The 23,247-nt window shown below is 45.4% G+C and overlaps 1 protein-coding gene across 3 annotated transcripts in view; it reads left to right on the forward strand.

Annotated features, from left to right (window-relative positions):
- BACH2 (BTB domain and CNC homolog 2) overlaps positions 1–23,247 on the forward strand; it is a 234,676-nt gene that overhangs the window by 44,258 nt on the left and 167,171 nt on the right. Inside the window, exon 1 of one of the 3 annotated variants that reach the window (XM_082216842.1) lies at positions 22,377–23,223. The exons of the other annotated variants lie outside the window; for them this stretch is intronic. The gene's annotated coding sequence lies outside the window, so the exon portion shown is untranslated. Of the gene's footprint in view, positions 1–22,376; positions 23,224–23,247 lie in introns of those variants that run through there. 3 annotated transcript variants of the gene reach the window in all.

Genomic DNA, 23,247 nt, shown 5'->3' on the forward strand with positions numbered 1-23,247 from the left:
TTGAGGGCCCTGCTCTTGCCACTTACCATCTGGCCTGGGGCGGGGCCTGGGGCCTCATAAAGGACTGCGTGCTGCTTGCGGCCTGCTGCCCAGGAGGACTCCCCTGAGTGAGTGCTTGAGGGCCCTGCTCTTGCCACTTACCATCTGGCCTGGGGCGGGGCCTGGGGCCTCATAAAGAACTGCGTGCTGCTTGCGGCCTGCTGCCCAGGAGGACTCCCCTGAGTGAGTGCTTGAGGGCCCTGCTCCTTCCTGCCACTTACCATCTGGCCTGGGGCGGGGCCTGGGGCCTCACAAGGACTGTGTGCTGCTTGCTGCCTGCTGCCCAGGAGGACTCCCCTGAGTGAGTGCTTGAGGGCCCTGCTCCTTCCTGCCACTTACCATCTGGCCTGGGGCGGGGCCTGGGGCCTCATAAAGAACTGCGTGCTGCTTGCGGCCTGCTGCCCAGGAGGACTCCCCTGAGTGAGTGCCGGAGGGCCCTGCTCCTCCCTGCCACTGACCACCTGGCCCAGGGCGGGGCCTGACAGGCCTCACTAGGACAGTTGTTACTGCCGGAGAGGCACAGAGTGTTTTTAAAATGTTTTTAAAAATTTTCTCTGGATTTTTTGTATGTGGGGGGTGGGGGTGGGATGGATGTTTGGTTGGGCTTGGGGAATTATTATTTTTTATTTTGATGTTTTTGTAATTTTTACATTATTTTGTTTGTATTGTTTTATTGGTTTTGTTTGTTTGTTTAAGGTGTTATTCTGTTTTTAGGGGGAGAGGTCAGGGCTGCCGGGGAGTGGGCCCCAGCCCACAAAATGGCTGGGGCATGTTCCACAGGGGGGGATGCACTGGGACAACCGATCTCAGTGATCACGGGCAGGAGGAGGAGTTACGCTAAGACCAGACCATGTCATTACAGAGGAGGCAGGTTTAGCCGTTGTCTGAGGACTATCCCTGCCTCCGGGTCTGGTCCTGACCGGATGGATACTAGAATCAGCAAGGGATACCCACATGACCTGAAGGTGCTGCTGTGCAATGCCAGGTCAATGATTCATAAGACCACTGCCATCCATGACTTGATCATGGATGGAGGATTTGACCTGGCTTGTGTAACAGAGACTTGGTTGGATGAAGCAGATGGGCCTGTCCTTGCCGCTGCTTGTCCACCAGGTTTCTCTTACGCACAGCAACCCAGGTCATGTGGGCGGGGAGGGGGGGTTGCAGTGATTTTTAGGAAGTCATTAGTTTGCACCAGGCGTCCTATTGGGAAGACCCAGTTTTCTGAGTGCATGTTCTGGAAGTTGGGCAATAGGGGCAGTACAGGATTCCTTTTGGTGTACCGACCTCCCCGCTGCGCCAAGGATTCCCTGCCCGAGCTGCTTCAGGTCGTGGTGGATGTTCTCCTGGAGACACCTAGCTTGGTCGTCCTAGGGGATTTTAACATCCATGCCGACACGACCTTACAAGGGGCCGCTCGGGACTTCGTGGAAAGCATGGCCTCCATGGGGCTGTCCCTGAATAAGTCTGGCCCAACCCATAGCCGTGGACATGCCTTGGACCTGGTGTTTACCTCTATGGATGTTGGTGATCTGACACTAAGTAAAAGCGAAACGAAAGAAGTGCCATGGTCAGATCACTTCCTGGTGCAACTGGACTTCTCTGCGACCCATCCCCTCTGCAGGGAGGTGGGACCAATTCGGATGGTCCGCCCCCGCCACTTAATGGATCCAAATGGTTTCCAGAGAGTGGTAGGGGATGCTTTATCCCATGTTGATGGCCTTTCAGCTGATTCCCTGGTGGCCCGCTGGAATGTGGAGTTAACCAGGGCTATTGACTGTTTGGCTCCGAAGCGCCCTCTCCGATTGCATGGAGCCCGGACAGCCCCGTGGTTTTCCACGGATCTGAGGGCAATGAAACAATCGTTGAGACGGCTAGAGCGCCGGTGGCGGATAACTCATTCCGAATCTGACCGGACACAGGTTAGAGCTCAACGTCGAGCCTACCAAGTGGCGATAGCGACGGCGAAGAAGAATTTCTTCACCGCCTCTATTGCATCTGCAGAAAACAGCAGCAGGAGACTTTTTCAGGTGGTTCACAATTTAGCGGAACCACCTGCAACATCAGGGCCCAGTACGGGCCACATGTTCTCCTGCAATGATTTTGCAAAGTTTTTTGCAGATAAAATCGCTCAGATTCGGGAAGAAGTAGACTCCACCGTGGGAGCAGGGCCGGGGCGGGAGAGTGCTAGAGTTCTGTCTAGTCAAGTTGAGTGGGATCAATTCCAATCTGTTACCTCCGAGGATGTGGACAGGCTGCTTGGACGAGTGAAACCAACCACCTGTCTCCTGGATCCTTGCCCATCCTGGCTTATAAAAGCTAGCCGGGAAGGACTGGGCGATGGGCTTCGTGGGGTGGTGAATGCTTCCCTCCGTGAGGGAGCCTTCCCAGACCCGCTGAAAGAGGCGGTTATTAAACCGCTTCTTAAAAAACCATCTTTAGATGCGGCCACGATGGCCAACTATCGCCCAGTCTCAAATCTTCCATTCCTGGGCAAGGTGATTGAGCGAGCGGTTGCCGAACAACTCCAGGCACGCCTGGAAGAAGCGGACCATTTGGATCCCTTCCAGTCGGGATTCAGGCCTCATCATGGGACTGAAACTGCCTTGGTCGCACTGGTTGATGATCTCCGGCGGGCTAGGGACAAAGGTGAGAGCTGTTTCCTAGTTCTGCTGGATCTCTCAGCGGCGTTCGATACCATCGACCATAGCATACTTCTGGACCGTCTTGAGGGGCTGGGAGCTGGGGGCACTGTTATACAGTGGTTCCGCTCCTTCCTCCTGGGCCGTGTTCAGAAAGTGGTGGTGGGGGATGAGTGTTCAGACCCCTGGGCTCTCACTTGTGGGGTGCCTCAGGGTTCTGTCCTCTCCCCCATGCTTTTCAACATCTACATACGGCTGCTGGGAGAGATCATCAGGAGGTTTGGGCTGGGTGTTCATCAGTATGCGGATGATACCCAGCTCTACCTCTCTTTTAAATCAGAACCAGTGAAGGCAGTGAAGGTCCTGTGTGAGTGTCTGGAGGCGGTTGGAGGATGGATGGCGGCTAACAGATTGAGGTTGAATCCTGACAAGACAGAAGTACTGTTTTTGGGGGACAGGAGGCGGGCAGGTGTGGAGGATTCCCTGGTCCTGAATGGGGTAACTGTGCCCCTGAAGGACCAGGTGCGCAGCCTGGGAGTCATTTTGGACTCACAGCTGTCCATGGAGGCACAGGTTAAATCTGTGTCCAGGGCGGCTGTTTACCAGCTCCATCTGGTACGTAGGCTGAGACCCTATCTGCCTGCGGACTGTCTCGCCAGAGTGGTGCATGCTCTGGTTATCTCCCGCTTGGACTACTGCAATGCACTCTACGTGGGGCTACCTTTGAAGGTGACTCGGAAACTACAACTAATCCAGAATGCGGCAGCTAGACTGGTGACTGGGAGCGGCCGCCGAGACCATATAACACCGGTCTTGAAAGACCTGCATTGGCTCCCAGTACGTTTCCGAGCACAATTCAAAGTGTTGGTGCTGACCTTTAAAGCCCTAAACGGCCTCGGTCCAGTATACCTGAAGGAGCGTCTCCACCCCCATCATTCTGCCCGGACGCTGAGGTCCAGCGCTGAGGGCCTTCTGGCGGTTCCCTCATTGCGAGAAGCAAAGCTACAGGGAACCAGGCAGAGGGCCTTCTCGGTAGTGGCGCCCGCCCTGTGGAACGCCCTTCCAGCAGATGTCAAAGCGATAAACAACTACCTGACATTCAGGAGACATCTTAAGGCAGTCCTGTTCAGGGAAGTTTTTAACGTGTGATATTTTATTGTATTTTTGGTTTTTATGGAAGCCGCCCAGAGTGGCTGGGGAGGCCCAGCCAGATGGGCGGGGTATAAATAATAAATTATTATTATTATTATTATTATTATGTACAAGTTGGACTCCACACTTGTAAGCTCCCATTAAAACATGACATCCAACACACATTGAAAGCGAAGTCTGCATGTATGAAGTGGCTCTGGGTCATAGGAACATAGAGAGATGCCTTATTCTGCACTGAATCAGACCATTGGTCTATCTAGTTCACCACCGTTTAACTCTGACTAACAGCAGCTCGCCAGGATTTTGGCAGGGATCGCTCAGCCCTAGCTGGAGATGCTCGGGGCTGAACCTGGACTGCATGTTCTAACTCTGAGCTACAGCTGCTCCCATATCCAGACCACAGCTAACTGAGAATTTGAACCCATGCACATAGTCTACAACAATCCAGGCTGATGGACCATTGTGGCCAAGTCATCATCTTATTTAACTTTTTGTAAACCATACTCATGAGGTTCATCTCTCATGAGGTACATCTAAAATGTTTTCCCCTGCCTCACTAACTTGTTCACTCTGTTTTCCTTAATCCAGCACAGCAATACTTCAATCTGCTCTGTGACGATATTGTGGAATAAAGGGTGATTGTGAATGTATTTTGGGAAGAGTTCAGCAAATCAGGGCAGTGATTTCTTTATTGAAAAATGTGAACACTTTTAATCACATTAGCTGACATTACAGCAATTTATTTCTCTGCTCTCATAAAAGGAAGTAATGAAGCATGAAATTTCTTAAGGAAATTCTCAACATCAGCCTTCAAGTAATGCTCAACCACATGTGAACATAGTGGGGCGGGGGAAGAGAACAGAATAACAGTTCAAGGAAAGTGTCTCTTGTCTTTTTTTCAGGAAGAAGAAAGACCTTACTACGCCAGTATAATTTTGGGGGTAGGCTTCATTTTTTAAAAAATTGTATTAGCATTAAAGAAATTTTAGCAGATATACAAATTACAAGTTATGAAAAAAGAAGGAAAAGGAAAGGAAATGGAGTAAAAAAGAAAAAAGAAGACTACAAAGATAATTATTTCATTTGGCTTTATTCATATTCATTTATTCTTATTCATATATTATAGGAAAGAGTACTATTTTCTTTAAAGAAATTATTGGATTGCCTTTTTCATCTGATCCTAAGGATATCTGTCAATTTCTTTGCTGAAAATGTGTTGTCTTTAATGACAAGTGGATATTTAGATTTCCATTACTGAACCATTTTGATTTTATTTATTATTTATATACCACTTACTATCTAAATGATCTTGAAGTGGTTTCCAATAGGTAAATGCACACACAAACATACACATGCACAGTACGAACAAAGTACCATGACAACATACATAAAAAGTAGCTATGTACATAAACCTAATATAGAATAGATAAAACCAGAAAGTATTGCAAAGGAGTATAATATAACATTTTGACAGATATGAACTCCAGATCCTTCCATAACTCTTCATTCATTTATTTATTTAAAAAAGAAACACCACATATGTTTGATAAACAACTGCCAGTTAAATGAACTGGCAAAATTTCTTTTGCATTTTAAATAAATCATATTGCGGGGAAATGTTTTTGTTTTTTTAAAAATCATATAATGTTTCTTAGTTTCCAGCAAATTTCTTCCCTAGATTTGCACACCCAGCTTTTGAACAGGAGGGGAGCGTGTGGCTTTTTAGTTATTGTGGGCCTCTCCCATCAGACCTAGCCAGCATGGGCAAGGATCCGTGATTATGGGAGTTGTAGTCCAAAGACAAATTTAGATGGCCACAGGTCCCTCACCTCCATCTTCAAACAATTGTATTTCTACTGAAATTTCTACTTTCTGCAGGAACTTAATCCAAATCAAAACCTGCAACAAGATCTAATCAACATACATACAGACTGTTTTCATTGTGTCCAAAGACACACATTTAGTATTTGATTGCAGTTTCAAATTAGCATTCGTAACTGTTGCCTGACACACTGGTTCCATCTATATGGCACTGTGGCAGCATCTATAACTACCTTTGTCACGATGAATAAATCCTCTCTGCAGCTTTGTTGACAAATAAGCTATTAAAGGATTAGTCATCATCAACACTGAGTGGCACTGCGAGTGCTGGGACAATATACAGAGCTGACATCTTCACTGCCTTGCACTTTATGCTGTGATTTATACACAACCCATTGGATTGTCTTGCTTGACTCACTGAAAGATATAAACTGAAAAGCAGAGAAATAACTTTTTCAAATGTAGCTTTTCATTGGAGGCTGAATCCTGATCCGCCCGCCCACCCACTCAAACCCACCAATCCAATCCACTTTGTTCATCCCTGAGTACATTTAATTAATAGAGTGGCCGCTTAAAGGTAAAGGTAAAGGTACCCCTGCCCGCAACGGGCCAGTCTTGACAGACTCTGGGGTTTGTGCGCCCATCTCACATCTATAAGCCGGGGGCCAGCGCTGTCCGGAGACACTTCCGGGTCACGTGGCCAGCGTGACAAAGCTGCATCTGGCGAGCCAGCGCAGCACACGGAACGCCGTTTACCTTCCCGCTGGTAAGCGGTACCTATTTATCTACTTGCACCCGGGGGTGCTTTCGAACTGCTAGGTTGGCAGGCGCTGGGACCGAGCAGCGGGAGCGCACCCCGCCGCGGGGATTCGAACCGCCGACCTTTCGATCGGCAAGCCCTAGGCACTGAGGCTTTTACCCACAGCGCCACCCGCGTTTGGCCGCTTACACATTGCCAAAAGGGAGGAAATGCAGGACAAAAGATGTCGCTGATATGCATAACATGTGCACATGCTAATTTGCATGTACAGATGCACATTTATACATGATTACTGTTATTTTAATAGAAATATAGCGCATCTCACCATAACCGAGGGATTGGCCAGGTTTGCTGCTCATTCTCCTTAACGATGTTAAGGACAATATAAAACATCAGGAGGGGTGGTTTGGGGATCTTTATTTACGGAAACACCTGAATCCCTATCAGCAGTTATCTGATTTACCTGCAACAAGTTATGTACATATATCTATCTATAATAATACGGGGAGCGGGATTTTGAGCAGAGAAGTGTCAGGGAGTGAGACGAGGTGTTTCCTCTCATTCTTTCCTCCTACTGTGTCATCAATACTGCAGAAATGCAAAGGCATATCGGCTGCCTTTCAGACTTCACAGACTTATTCCACATTCAGTATTAGCCACAACACCTTGTGCATGAACCTTACGGGATCCAGTCCAATGGTTTCACTGGGGTTAGAAATACAAAATCAGACCAGTGCTTTCTTTCATTACAAGAACATTATCCTTCTCTTCCAACAGTAAAGGTAAAAGGACCCCTGACCATTAAGTCCAGTTGTGGACGACTCTGGGGTTGCGGCGCTCATCTCGCTTTACTGACCGAGGGAGCCGGTGTTTGTCCGCAGACAGCTTCCGGGTCATGTGGCCAGCATGAATAAGCCACTTCTGGCGAACCAGAGCAGCGCATGGAAACGCTGTTTACCTTCCCGCTGGAGCGGTATCTATTTATCTACTTGCACTTTGACGTGCTTTTGAACTGCTAGGTTGGCAGGAGCTGGGACAGAGCAATGGGAGCTCACCCCGTCGCAGGGATTCGAACCGCTGACCTTCTGATCGGCAAGCCCTAGGTTCTGTGGTTTAGACCACAGCGCCACCCGCATCTCTTCCAATACCCTCAGATTAATTCTTTCTGGGTATTCTCTTCCCTCTGGCAGCTTTTTGATTTATTAGCATCTTTCCCCCCCTATATTTAGAATGATCCAAACCCTCCCTCCATTTCTTTGTCCTTTTCCCTGCTTGACATTTCTGCCATAAAAACAAACAGTATTTTGAATCTAACAAAAGACACGCATACTCACAGGCACACGCACACACATGATATGAAACAGATGGCAGAAATAAGGTAGGTGATGATGTGTCACTATAACAATAGGCAGAGCACAATATTCTATAAACATTGCAAACAATCTGCTTCCTCTCATGGAATGCATATGAAAAGCTTTGTTTAAAGAAAGAGTACACTGTACTAACTAACACTTACCAGTGTTGTCATTAAGACTCCAGCTGGTAGAATGCTTGGGTGAAAATGAGCGGCAATGCCTCATGTTCAATCCATTTTGAAGTTAGTTTTCAAGTTAGTATTTGGAAGGAAATAAGGGAAGTCAACAAGCCAGGGGGTGGGGAAGGATAGCAAGAAATTGCTCATAATTCATTTAGGGTGCTTGGTAACTATTCCTTTCTTTGTGCTGGTGGGGGGGGGGAGTGAGATTCAATGGCACACCACCAGATCCAGGTTGTGCAATTAAAGTGGATCTGGTGCTCTTCCAAAAAAAAGAAAGAAAGAAAGAAAGAGAACATTTCTGACCACAGAAAAATGCATTGCAAAATGTGGGGTAGCAATTGCTTAATGTGGTGTCCGGGAGCCTCCCCAAAAGCAAATAAATAAGGATGCATACAATCACATTTCTACATGGGTGTCCAGAGGATTTTCTCCAGCGGGACGGAGTGACCAAAGTAAAACACTGAAAGGGAGGAACAAGCTAGTTTCTCAATAAGAGGGATAGTGACTGCATATCTTGCCTCATTTCTCAGGTTCAATAATTATTATTTTAATGAAAGTTGGGATTCTAGGGATTCTGGTAAATCCAAGGGAGCAAAGCCTCCCCCCTTGTTCCCCTCCCATATAGCCTCCCCTCAAACCTCATGCAAACAAATTAGGATGAATGCTCAATAAACAGATGGTACAAAAAAAGGAAATTAATTCCTACAAACTGTAGGCTTGATAAAAAATAATTGGGATCCAAAAATTATTACAAACTAACAAAGACATAAGGCATATAAAAATAAGTTTATGAAATCTAATAACAATTACAAATGATATATCTCTATTAATATCCAAAGTGAGAGAGTGCAAACATAATCCACATATACTGGTATAATTTTATGAAATGTAATCACTTACAAACAAACAATGTATATCTATTAATATCCTAAGCAAGAGAATGCAAACACTAACAGTGTGTACTGATGTTTTGTCAGTATTCAATGTTTATGTTTGCAATCTCTTGCTCTGGATATTAATATACATACTGTTTGTTTGCAATTGTTAATAGATTCCACAAAATTATTTTTATATGCCATATGTATTTATGTTCATTTGTAATAATTTTCTATCCTATTTTTTTTATCGTGCTCAATAAACAAATCCTCTCAAAGTGACCTTACACCCAGTAGCGAATGATTTCAAAACTTACTAACCTGCAGCTAAACACCTCACTCAAGGTGGTGTGCTTTCCTCTAGGTTCTCCTGGAGGGAAAGTGCTGAATTTGGGGTTGCCGCTGCCATGAGAGCAAACCTGAATTATATTCCTGACACTGCGCTACCTGGATTCTATTGACAGGGAGTCCAAGAATCTTGTTGACAGCCCCCTGTCTCTCCTGAGTCCTGACCCGTCCAGAAATTTATCATCAACAAAATTTGAACCTTAAACTGTGGCTAGGCTAGAGTAGACTGTTACCTTCCAGATTTGTTAGACTCCATCTCCTTTCAGCCCCACATAGCATGACTAATAGTCAGGGATGCTGTAGGGCCACAGGTTAATTTAAGAGTGTCCCACAGAGTCCACATAATCTCATCCAATAATCAAAATAATAAGAGAGAGGCAAAGCCATCTAGTTTATCTTTCTTTTGCTGCTGAGTACAACAATTATGAGTACAACATAATATGAGTACAACAAATATGAGTACAACATAGACGCGGGTGGCGCTGTGGGTAAAACCTCAGCGCCTAGGACTTGCCGATCGCATGGTCGGCGGTTCGAATCCCCACGGCGGGGTGAGCTCCCGTCGTTCGGTCCCAGCTCCTGCCCACCTAGCAGTTCGAAAGCACCCTTAAGTGCAAGTAGATAAATAGGTACCGCTTTATAGCGGGAAGGTAAACGGCTGGTGCTGGCTCGCCAGAGCAGCTTCATCACGCTGGCCACGTGACCCGGAAGTGTCTTTGGACAGCGCTGGCTCCCGGCCTCTAGAGTGAGATGAGCACACAACCCTAGAGTCTGTCAAGACTGGCCCGTATGGGCAGGGGTACCTTTACCTTTTTACAACAATTACAACAAGTCTGTTTGATTCACTCAGATAGGTGCATCTTCAAGAAAGGTACATGTGCAGCTCTCTTGACTCATTTCTCTTGCTCATTATGCTATAAAACTGAGGAACTTGTCTTTACATGAATGCTTAGCATTAAACTTTCTCTCTTTTTCCTCCAACCCTCTGTTGCTGTCCTAATAATATTTTCACAGGATGCAACAAAAGAAATTATTTCAATAAAGTTTCTTTCTCCCTTCAGGAACAGAGGAAATAACTTGTTATGTAGCCTCTTAAAGAGTGACACATCCCTCTGACATCCTCCCAAATTCAAAGCTAATCAAAGGCCCGCATCATTAAGAGTTTTGCTTCTTCTAGTCTTTTATAACTAGCTTAGTTCTTATCAGTTCTGGAAAGGTTGTTAACATCTGGTGCATCACAGAGTGATTCATAGTTTTCATTCAATTACCTCTGTGTTTACTTAGAATAATTTGTGCAGTGCTTGCCTTTTTATTATCTCTAACCAGGTTGGCCAAGCTAAACGGTATCTCCTTTCTGGGAAGAGATATCTTGTTACTTCAATTTGGTGCTAAACTTCAGTATGTAATTTCACCTTTGAACATCTTCTATTAGGATACATATTAACAGTCTAGTCCTTTTCCTGACATCAAGGGGCCTGGATTTCCAAAGCTGCAGCAATAGAAGAAGAAAAAAAGAGCTGCTACTAAACAGCTGGAAATATTTAGTCTCACACTTTCCATTTATTTGTGCTGAACTCAAATGAATGATCTACCTAAAGATGCATTATTCACCAAATGCACAAGAAACTGATGGCCCGTTTTTATACAATAAGCCCACAACTTACATGAGGGTTCAGCTCCCAGGAACTGTGTGCAAACCCCAAAATGCATGAAGCCAGGAAGTCCTGTAAGAAGCCATTAAAAAGCATAAAAAACCTAGCACTTCCAGCCACGGATGGCTGCTTTTTAGCTTCCCACCAGTTGAAGAGGAAGTGACCTTGTATTTGGGGACCATGCTCTCAGACTGAACCTCTGCTTGCTCTCAAACCACTTTCCCCTTGCAAAAAGTGGTTGAGTTTACAGCTAAAATAAAAAAATTCCTTCCAGTAGCACCTTAAAGACCAACTAAGTTAGTTCTTTAAGTTGGTCTTTAAGGTGCTACTGGAAGGATTTTTTTTTATTTTGACTATGGCAGACCAACACGGCTACCTATCTGTAACTGAGTTTACAGCTGTGACTCTTCCCACCATGTGTATTTAGATGAGAAGGACATATTTAAATAATTTGAGGTGCAATCCTAATTAACTTGCAGTTTGAAAAGCACTCTCACCCTACCCAACATTAGATATGACCAAGAGATGACCAATAGGTGCTCTCGCTCTCTTTGTAATTTAATGATGCTCTTTGATTATCATAATGAACTGGAAGGCCATCTAAACCCTTCCACCACACACACACAGGAGTACTGCTGGAAACTGAAAAGTGGCCAAGTATCTTCCTTGTGTTAGGGAAATCAGTTCTCAATAGCTGGTCTTCTCAATGGCTAAATTTCTGAAGGGTGGGGGCACACATCTTCCTTCATCCCAGCTAAGGATGATGTGACCTTCTCTAAAGAGTCTCCCATACCAGTCCAAGAACATCTTCTACCCACGTCATGTTATTACCTACTGATGTTATTACAATGGTCATTCGGGTGGCGCTGTGGGTAAAACCTCAGCGCCTAGGACTTGCCGATCGTATGGTCGGCGGTTCGAATCCCCGTGGCGGAGTGAGCCCCGTCGTTCGGTCCCAGCTCCTGCCCTCCTAGCAGTTCAGAAGCACCCCTAAGTGCAAGTAGATAAATAGGTACCACTTTATAGTGGGAAGGTAAACGGCGTTTCCGTGTGCTGCGCTGGTGCTGGCTCGCCAGAGCAGCTTCGTCACGCTGGCCACGTGACCCGGAAGTGTCTCCGGACAGCGCTGGCCCCCGGCCTCTTAAGCGAGATGGGCGCACAACCCCAGAGTCGGTCACGACTGGCCCGTACGGGCAGGGGTACCTTTACCTTTACCTTCTATAACCCTAAATGCATTACTCAAAAGTAAACCACAGGGTTATGAAATCAGTGGCAACCGCTTCCAAGTACTCTTCAGATCCACTGGTCCTAATTCTTTTTTTTTTTTTTTGTCATTAAATTTTTATTCAGGATTTATCCACTGGTCCTAATTCTGTTTGCCTTTAGGTATCATCAGTCCAAGAGCAGCTCCTTCCCCCACCCCTCTCCCAAGTGGTATGGTACAGGCAGCTTTTTAGGTCCAAGCACAGAAATGTAAAGACAATTAGTCTCTGTTGTCTGGCAGTGGACTTCATTCCATTTAATTTGGAGCTGCAGAGGAATCACCTGATGTCCCATGCACTTTCGTGGTTTGATATATTTATATGGATGATATGGATCCTAGAAAAGGTTCTGAATTACTAGTATTTCCCTGACAAATTAAAGGCAAGATGGGATGGGTAATGTAGGTGAAAGGAGCATGTAGTAACAAAGGCTGCATTGCTGTGCTGCTGCTTTGATGTAGCTCATCTCTGCCCTAAAGGGATTTCTTTCTTTCTTTCCTTCCTTTTTTTTCCATCCTCTGGTGAGCCAGCAATGAAAACAGTGCTCAGAAATCAAGCCTTTTAGGGAAGGATATCTTGACTTCCATAATATAATGGATGAGTGTGACTGGAGTGCATTTCTATGGTTAGATAGTATCACTTTGAACATTGATCTTTAAAGATTAAATTAAAAGATATTGGCCTTCTTTGACAAAATATTCCATTCAACTATCCTACCCATGTGCTATGTTGACCGTTTTGGAGGGTATGTTTTCCTTCACAATAAAGTCTTTCTTTTCTTTTCTTTTCTTTTCTTTTTCTATCAGGCTGAATAGAATGTCAAAACCTAGCTCTGCAAAGAGTGCAGTGGGCCGCTCAGAACTATATTTAGAACAATGCTGCATCAGATTTACACACACATACACACATATACACAGGCAAGTTGGGAGTGGGATGTACTTTACAGACTTTGGAGCCAAATAGCATTTTGCTGCATAATGATGATATGCTAACTGTTCTTTGTAATCAGGTTTTGTTTTTTTAATGCCACAGAGCAAATACCCAACACACATTTCACATTTTCAACTAAGGATGTTGTCCCTTAAAACTTATTTTGCAAAGGAAGGAAGGAAGGAAGACATGCATTTGAAATCTTTTGTATTTAATAAGTCCATTACTCAATGGAGCATTGTAATGTAGCAGACAGTCTCTTTGCCTATGTTGACTGTAATAAGTGAAATTAAGAGACCTTCGGGAAATACAAAATCCAACTTTAAATGTGATGAAAAATTACATCAGAGAAATTGTGGTTTTTTTAGGATTGTTTCCCACATCAAACTTTCCCCCAGTTATATTTTCCCCATCTTATTTGTGGCATTTGCGCCACAAGAAAATTGGTTGGGACTCCAAGAGCTGCTTCACTTTATGCAATGAGTTAGCACTAGCTCAGTAGAATTTTTGGCTTACAAATAAGCCAAATAGTGATGTTGATGACAATGTTGTTGTTGTTGTTGATGATGATGCAGCTATCCTACAAGCTATATCATATTTCATTCCCTAAATTTCAAAAGTGGTTTATGAAGAGACTGCTGCTGCTGATCCACAGAGGAGAGAGGCATTTCTAGGTTTATAGAAGATGTTTTTCAGATTCTGGTCATTTAATTACAAATTCTGACGCTGCTGGTAGATGCAGTCCACTGCCACCCAGCTTTATACATTTTAGATCTTTATTTGCCTAGATGAGAAAGACTCTAGAGTCTAGACCACTTATTAACAAACAGAAGGAACAGTTTACATATAGGATAAACACATAAGCATAGGGACAGAGGAAGCTGCCTAGTAACAAATCAGAAGGTGGATTCATCTAGCTCAGTGTTGCCTGCTGACTGGCACAGCTCTTCAGAATTTCAGACAGGAATCTTTCCCAACTTTAACAGGTGATGCCAAGGTTTGAACCTAGGAATTTTGCATTCAAAGTGTGTGCACTATCACTTAGTTACACGGTAGGAAATAGGTTGTCAATAGAGGCAGCTGAAACCTTTAACCCGAACTTCTGCATTTGCAATCTGTTTTGCATGGTAAAGAATTAAAGAACAGAATAAGCAAGCTTCCAATTTATATTCTCTGGTTTAAACTCTTCCTTGCAGACAAATGACTTGCACAGGTTGCAGAGTTGTAAAATGTGCTTTATATGTATTTTAGGAACACTGTAGGGCAGGTATGAGCAGACATCTGGCTTGTCAGATTGACTTCTTTTGCTCTTGGAACCCCAAGAGCTACCAATCAGTGCCAGATGCAAAAGATATATAGTTATAATTAAATAATAGGGTGTTTCTGAGCACATTCTGAGCCTAGGAATTTGTTTACAGAGCCTGAGCTGAGCTGAGCTTGCAGCCCTTCCACTTAATTTCAGCAGCATTAATTTCTTAATTTCAGCAGCCTAATTCAGATGAAAATATTGTAAGTTGCTTTGTTGTTGCTATTATTAAAGAATTGAGAGCCAGAAATACTTGCTGATCAGCTGCAAATTACCCAGAGATCCTTTAGTAGAGCCAAATCTACCATCTACCCACCCCTGCTGTAGGATACCATGTGTGCTAATTACCATATCAATTAAAATAAGTCAAAAACAAAATTCCAACAAGTTATACCTCTTAAGTGATATGTCAACTATGCATATGTTATTATTTATGAAACTCATTTCCAATAAATGATTCCGGATAGCACTCATTTACTTTAATGACTTGGTTGTTGTCTTCTATTTCCATAGTGAATTGTATTTTGGGGTGTAGGCTGTTGAGATGTGTGAGGAAGCTATCTAGTTTTTCTTTCCCGTGTGGCCAAATAACAAAGGTGTCGTCAACATATCTGAGCCAAAGTTTGGGTTTGTGTTCTGACTTGTCTAAAGCATTGGTTTCAAAGTGTTCCATGTACAGATTTGCGATGACCGGTGAGAGGGGTGATCCCATGGGTGCTCCTTCTATCTGTTTGTATCTTTGTCCATTGTGGATGAAGTACGTGTTGGTTAGGCAGTGGTTGGTCAGGTCAAATACAATTCACTATGGAAATAGAAGACAACAACCAACTCCCCTTTCTTGACGTCCTAATCTACAAAAAACCTGATGGCTCCCTAGGACACACTATCTACCGGAAAAAAACACACACCAACCGTTACTTACATGCACAATCACACCACCACCCTGCACAAATAAACTCCGTAGCCAAGACTCTCATCTCCAGAACCAAACGCCTGGCTGACAAAGACCACTTGACAACTGAGTTACAGAATCTCTCAAATGTGTTAATCGCCAATGGATACCAGAAAAACAGGGTTACGAAGCTAATCCAAAAAGAAACACCCCCCAAAAACCAAGACACAGAAGAAAACAATGGCATGGCCCTCCTTCCTTATATCAAGGGCACTACAGACAAAATCAGCAAAATCCTCCATAAACACAATATCAAAACAGCCTTCTGCACCAACCAAAAAATAGCCAATATCCTCAGAAACCCAAAAGACAAAATCCAGCTGGAAAACCAAGGGGTCTATGAAATACCCTGCAAAGTCTGCCCAGCCACGTACATTGGACAAACAAACAGACGAATAAATGCACGTATCGCAGAACACAAGAATGCCGTCAAAAAAGAAGAAAAAACTTCCTCTCTTTTCCAACACATGAAAGAAACAGGACACGAAATTAATTTTGCAGATTCCAAATTGCTCTTTAACATGGAACATCACCACAAGAGAATAATCATGGAAGCCATCGAGATAGAGAAACACCCTCACAACATGAACAAGCGTGACGACACGTCCCGCCTGCCAGACATCTGGAAATTAGCCCTCCCCACAAAAACCGACACCAGAACCAGAGACACACAGAACGCCGTCACCAATCAACCACACCAGACCCAAACCCAGACCCTCTCCACAGACATATTACAGACTCCATCCAGCAACCAAACTATAGTGGCACCTCCGGATGCTGCACCCCCCTGCAATCCCTACACAGATCTGGCTGGCACAAGGCACAAAACCATAGCTCGCCCCTATACACGAAGCCAAGCCAGAGCACAACTAAATGCAGCACAGCCATCTTCTCAGAAAAACTCTTCACAAGCTCAAGAGGTCAAGACACGAGAGCTTTAGCAACTAATCTACACTTAATGACCCACCCAGTGATATTCAGAATATCACTCATGAAATCACCCAAGATATCCCTCAAGTAATTAATGACCCACCCAGTGATATTCAGAATATCACTCATGAAATCACCCAAGATATCCCTCAAGTAATTAAGGAACAAAAGAAGAAAAGGCACACTAATCTAGGAACTTCCTCTCTACCCAGAACGTTGGAGGCTATACACCACACCCCTCAACAGTATTTATAGGAACTCAAACACCAGACTCTGCTCAGTTCCAGTAACAAGAAGCCGAAAGCACCAGCCTGAAGATGACGAGTGAGACCTCGTCGAAACGTCGCACAGACACCCCGACTCTTACACGGGAAGACACCCGAAGACACCAAAACCTGCATTCCTATACCCGTGAAAATCTACGAAAGCAAATATATATATATATATTCCTACGATATCAAAACCTCTCATTTTCTGAATAAATAAACAAACAAATAACAAAGACCTGTCTTTTATAAAGTCCTTTCATTTTCATTCAGTTCAAGGTACAATGTTTACTTAAAATCCTTAATTAAAGTTAGGGGAGGTAGGCACCGAGGTAATAGGTTAATTGAAAACTGGAATTTGTTTATTGCTTACTGGAATTGCAGAATGCAAGTTACAGTAAATCCTTATATATTCTTTGGAGGTATGCAGATTTAAGAAACAGTGGGATTTGTATTCTATTAATTAATTCTTTTTTGTGTGTGATGCCATTTCTTATACTGCAAGCGGCTCAGGTCCATGAGGATTTTTCCAGCTCTGCAAACCCAAGATTGCCCTTTGGCTTCACTAGTTTGTTGTCTCACAACTTCTTCTGGTTATGCTTAGACAATCATTCTTTCTTCTTTCTCCCTCCTCCATCCATTGTGTTTCTTCTCTCTCTAATCTTGCAAATTCAAGCCCAGCCGTGCTGTGCCTGCTGGATTTCCTCTTTCCACTGACCTACATCATTTCTATTGGCTTTCACTCACTCAGCCTCATTACACCAATCTTCTTCCTCAACCTCATTAGTATTTTCATATCTTTGTGGCTTCACTTTTTATGCCATCTGCTATATCCTGCATGACTCATCACTAGAACAACAAGAATCCCTCCTCATGCTAAAGCAACAATAAGCTCAGCAAATTGTCTGCTCTCCTGTCAAAGTGTGGGAAGAACAAAGCAGAATACAAAGGTGGTGCTGAATTAAAATCTGAATGGAAACATTTTTTTTAAAGATATAAAATCCCCTGCAGGTGCCTAACACCCGTTCAATTTTGCTTGATGTTAGCAAACTGAAAATTCTTCCTTTTTAGATGTCTTGGTTTGAAGCTGTTACAGTCCTAAATCTGAACAAATCTGAAATCTTTTCTAGCACATTTTTACCTGTACACACCACTGCAAACATTCAGTCTTAAAATCCATCTTAAAATGGTAAGAAGAAAAGGCAGTTGTGAGGGTTTCCGAAACAATTTCTTGAAACTGAGTGAATGGTCATTAAAATGGCAAATGCAATGCAACGTGAGCAAGTGTAAAGTGATGCACTTCGGAGCCAAAAATCCTAATTTCACATAAACACTAATAGGGACTGAACAGGCAGGGACTGACCAGGAAAAAGGTCATGAATTGTAATGAATAGATCAATGAAAATCAGCTATGAGTAAAGCAAATTTTATACTAGGGATAATTAGGGAAGGCACTTAAAATAAAACTGCCAATATCTTTATGCCATTATTCAAATCTATTGTGCAACCATGTTTGGAATACAGTGTTTGGTTCTGGCTGCTGCACCTCATAAAGGGTATTGTATGGTTGAAATAGGTTCAGTATTAAGCAACCAAATGATCAAGGGGCTGGAGTGACTATCCTATTAAAAAAGGTTCCAACATTTGCAGCTTTTTAGTTGGGAGTACAAGGGAAGGGGAAACATGATAGAGCTGTGTAAAATTATGCATAGTTTGGAGAAAGTGGATAGATAAAGGAATTTAATAAAGAGAGTTTTCTTCATCTCTCAGAATATTAGAATCTGGGGTCACCTAACGAAGCTGAATATTTGAAGATTCAGGGCAGGTAAAGTACTTCTTCATGCTGCACATTGGGAAACTGTAAAACTCACTGGCACTTGGATCACTTTATAAGGCTAGACTTTGGTGCACTTGATGGACTTGGAGCCAGATCTAGCAGGTTCTTCTTCTGTTTTTATCCTCAGAAATATGAAGCATGGTCCAAATTAAGTTATGCACATGTAGGTCTGATCAACTTTGATAGGTGAGATAATGCATTTGGGAATGTTTGATTTATGAAATAAACATTTAAATACAACCCACAGGGGAAAAAATGTCAAAACAACAAGGCTGCTCCCTGTTCCATCAGTTACTCAGGGTTCAAATTCGTTTTCCTGGCTCAATGCTGCTTTTTAATGTGTGCATTATGAGGTTGTTTTCTGCTTGCTATCAATAAATCCCACATCCACTCTCCATTAAGAGGTGTTGGAGAGTTACTTTCCTGCATTTCACAGTATGTTGCGATAATGAGCACAATTAGTGATGACTATCTTCATTTCATATATTTATTGCTTTGTTTGGCTAGGGTGAGATTCATACGCCAATATTGCAATATCTTGAAAGAAAGTTCAAGGAACATTAAAGAGATAAGTGAGAAATCAACAGATCAATGAATCAAGCATGAATGAGTGCTCTCTCTCATTGAATCACAGAGGGATAGTGTAATTAGTGTGTAGCAGCAAATACAATATTGCAACATTGTAAAGACTAAGAGGGATGATGTGCTTAAATGTATATAGATTAGGGTTCATCAAACACATGGAGTATTATCCTCAAGTTGGCAGACAGATATATGCATGTATCTCTTATATATATGTGTGGTGTACACACAAACGCATACAGATATACATACACCTAGAGATGAAATGAAAAAGAGAAAAGAAAAGAAAAGGTGTAGGTCATGAAATGTAGGAAGTCCACTGGCCAATACAGTGGTACCTCGGGTTACATATGCTTCAGGTTACATATGCTTCAGGTTACAGACTCCGCTAACCCAGAAGTAGTACCTCGGGTTAAGAACTTTGCTTCAGGTTGAGAACAGAAATCATGCTCCAGTGGCGCGGCAGCAGCAGAAGGCCCCATTAGCTAAAGTGGTGCTTCAGGTTAAGAACAGTTTCAGGTTAAGGACGGACCTCCAGAACGAATTTTGTATTTAACCCGAGATACCACTATATGTGTTTGTTACCTTTCTATGTAAAGCTTACACACATACAACATAAGAAACGACCTATTCAAGACAGCGGCAATTGGTGTTGCTATCTGGGTAGCAAACTATGGTCAGCTAATTTAACAGCTGCAGGGAGGCATTCCTTCTGCGGTGCATGGGTCACTTCTGATCTTACATGCTTTTGAACTTTGAATAGTTATAGCCTTTTGGTCTTATTCTTTTCATTCCTCCCTCCCTTATTCTACTTGTAAGCTGCCCAGAAGGCTTTGCATTATGGTGCTGGGTTGTAGAGGCTGCCCTGGGGTGCCTTTGTGTCATACCTGGAAAACTTTGGCAAAAGCCCTTGCAATTATGGCAAAATGTGGAAAAGGAGGATGGCAGGTACTATGTCATCACACAGTGCAGGATGTAAAATACCTGGGCTTTTTGTTTTATTTTGTTTTTTTAAAAGGAGGGAAAGTTGAGGTATAAAGCCAGGACAATGGAAAGGCTTGCAAAAATAAAATCAAGCCAATACTAAGTTAAACAATTTACTGCCCCAGCGACCACCATGTAAGGTGTGGGGGCTGTAGCTGTTAGAACCTGATCTCTCTCTCTGACAGTGTTTCCCAACCTTTTTTGGGCAAAGGCACACTTGTTTCATGAAAAAAATCTCGAGGCACACCACCATTACAGCCCCGTGACGTCAGCGCGCAGCGTCACGCTGGGAGGGACATGAATTGCTAGCAAATTACATAATCACCTCCTTGAGGGCTGGCTCATCTTCTCCGAAGGCAGAACCCCATTAATTAACAGCACAGACTCACACCATAGCCAAGACGAGGGGGGGAAACCTCAGTCATGCACAGTCATGCACATGTGGGGGCTAAATGAGGACGAAGACCAGGCAGAGAGCAGGGTTCAAATCACCCCACCTGGCCAGGACAATCCCTGGGTGCTCCCTTGGGCCACTCGCCTGACCCACCTCGCAGGGCTGTTGTTGCGAGGATAACACGGGGAGAACCACGCGCGCCCCCGGGAGCTCCTTGGAGGAGAAAGCGGGCGATGAATGCAATGCACGAAATATATGAGAGGCGACCAGGTTTTGCAGGTGAGGGGCCCCCGCCAGCCTCCGCTTCCAAAACCCGGCGCAACGACGCCGAAGTTTCCCCCTGGGCTCGGCTCGGGGAGCAGCGCTGCTCCCCCCCCGGCTCCCCTTCGCCCTCCCGGCTCTCTCTGCCGCCCACTGGGGACCCCCCTCACCTGCCAAGTCCGGAGCGCCGGTGGAAGTTGCATGCATGCATGCAGGGCGCCGCGTTGCCATTGCACTGCACTGCACTCCATGCAACGCCTGCACGCATGCATTGCCTTGCACGCCCGCCAAGGGGTCTCCCCACGGTCCGATGCGTCCCCTCCGGCGCGGATGCAGCATTGCAAAAATAAAAAAACCCCGACGCAGCCCTACCTGGGGGGCAGCCTTCGCCGCTCCGCCTCCGCGGGGATCCCCGGGCTCCATCCTGCCGCCCGATCTCCGCGGGGGTGCAGGCAGGCTGTGCGGGGTCTGCGCGGAAGAGCCCCTGCCCGCCCGGCCGCCGCCGCCGCGCTCATTCCATGGCCGGGAGAAGAGCGCTTCAAACAAAACGCCCGGCCCGCCAGGCCACGCTGGGAAACGTAGTTCGCACACCCCGCGCGGGCGCGGAGCCCAAGGGCGAGGGGACTACGGATCCCGGCAGCCCCCGCGCCGGGGACGGAGGGGGAGAGGCCGGGTGCAGGAATGGGGGGACGGGTGGGCGAGCGAGTGAGTGAGTGGCAGCCGCCAAGCCTTGGCCGAGAGCCAGGAAGGGCCTCCCCGGAGGAGGAGGAGGAGGGAGGCGCAGAGCGGGAGGGAGGGAGGGAACCCCAGGGGTCATCTAGTGACGGCGCCCCAATCGAAAATTTGACTTTAAAAAAAAATCTTTCGAATTTTTTATTTCCCCCCGCGGCACACCAGGCAACATCTCGCGGCACACTAGTGTGCCGCGGAACAGTGGTTGGGAAACACTGCTCTCTGATGCCACCACAGCTCCAGAGGCAGCAGATGTATGTTCCTCCTGTTATCAATGCAGTATATTATTTATACCAATTTACTTGTTTATTTTATTTTTTATTAAGTTTATATACTTCCCTTCATCCCAAGATCACAGGGTGGTTTACAATATAAAAGCTATTTAATGTTACACACACACAAATACACACACACACACACAGAGAGAGAGAGAGAGAGAGCTCTTTTTACAATGCAGCTTTAAAAAAATTAAAACACCTATCGATTTATCGCCCATTGATGCTTGTGTTGTCTTGGCCCATAATCTAAGCCCATTTATTATTCCACGAAAGCACTTCGTTTAGCACATATTGGTGATTACCACTTTATTATGTTAGGGCTTCGCGCTTGCCACGTTTTTATTAAACACGTTTCAGTTTATGATGGAGAAGGAGGTGGTATTCAGAATTCGCCTAATGCATCTCTCAGGAACCAAGTCCTCGCCAGTCGTTCAGCACAGAAACAATGACCTCATGCCCCTTTCGGCTACACACACACACAGCGGCTGTGGCTGCTTTATTGTCCCGCTGGGGCTGCGTTACAAACGAGTTCCCCTTCCCTTGCTCTTCCACAAACGCAAAAGTGAGGCAGGAGAGGGAGGGAGGGAAAAGGAGGACTACAATTCCCAGTGTGCCTTTCGATAGCTGCGCGAACAGAAAAGGAGGAGGGAGAGAAAAGTTAGGAGCAAAGGAGCAGCGCTTGGAATCACTGAGGCCGCTGTGCGCATGCGGGCAGGAGCCCTGGGAGAGAATGCCAGCGCAGGAGCTCCTATTCGCAGAGCGGGTTTACGCCCGGTTGTGCGCGTGCGGGCCCGCGCCGCCTTAGGAGCGTGCGCTACGCGATTTGCGCGGCGTTATTGTGAATGGCGGGGGGGAAGGCGGGGTGGATTCTATGCCTTGTATGCATGCATGCATGTATGTGAGTGTGTGTGGTAGTTGGTAGTGGCGGCGGCGGCGGCGGCGGCGGTGGGAGGAGGATGATGTCAGCCTGCGAATGTCAACAATGTAGCGATTGAGGGGAGTAGGCGGCGTTCCATTGGGAAGAGCGCGAGCCACCGGGAGAGTCAGTGGAACCAACAGGACGGGGGCAGCAGCCGCAGCCGCAGCAGCAACAATACGACGCCGCCGGGCTGCGAAGAAGCGCGGAGCTGCCGCCGCCTCCGCCTTCGCCTTGTGCACAGAAGCCCCCGAGCGCTGCAGCGGCAGAGCAAGCCCTGCGTGGCTCCCCCTGCCACCTCTCTCTCTCTGCCTCCCCCCACATCCCTTTTCGCCGTTGCAGCCTCTTCTTCCTCCACCACCACCACCCTCTTCCACTTCCCCGCCCCCTCCCTTTTATATGTCTATATCCATTTCTGTCCCCCCCCTCCTTTTATGTCTATGTATATGCATGCCTATATGCGCGTGTACATAGGCATATCTAAAACTCCTCCTGTGCAAGACTTCGCTTCGCGAGGCAGCTGGCTGTTGTTGTTTCCATTGCATTTTATTTTTTGATCGGAGAGCAAGTCGGTTTGTGACCGGCGCCTTCTTTGAGGCGCACATTTTTCTACAGACCACCTCAGCGGCCACCGCGAGAGCCCTCAGCGAGATCCAGTTTGTTTTGCTTTTTTTAAAAAGACATATCTAGATAGATATATTTCGCCCCCTTCCCGACGTTGGCAGGGAAAGGACCGGTCGCTTGTCGAAAGTTGCGTGGATGAGAAGGTGAGTCTCGATCTCTCTCTTTTT

This window comes from Podarcis vaucheri, assembly GCF_965113315.1.
Source record: "Podarcis vaucheri genome assembly, chromosome: 3".
Lineage (NCBI taxonomy): Eukaryota > Metazoa > Chordata > Lepidosauria > Squamata > Lacertidae > Podarcis > Podarcis vaucheri.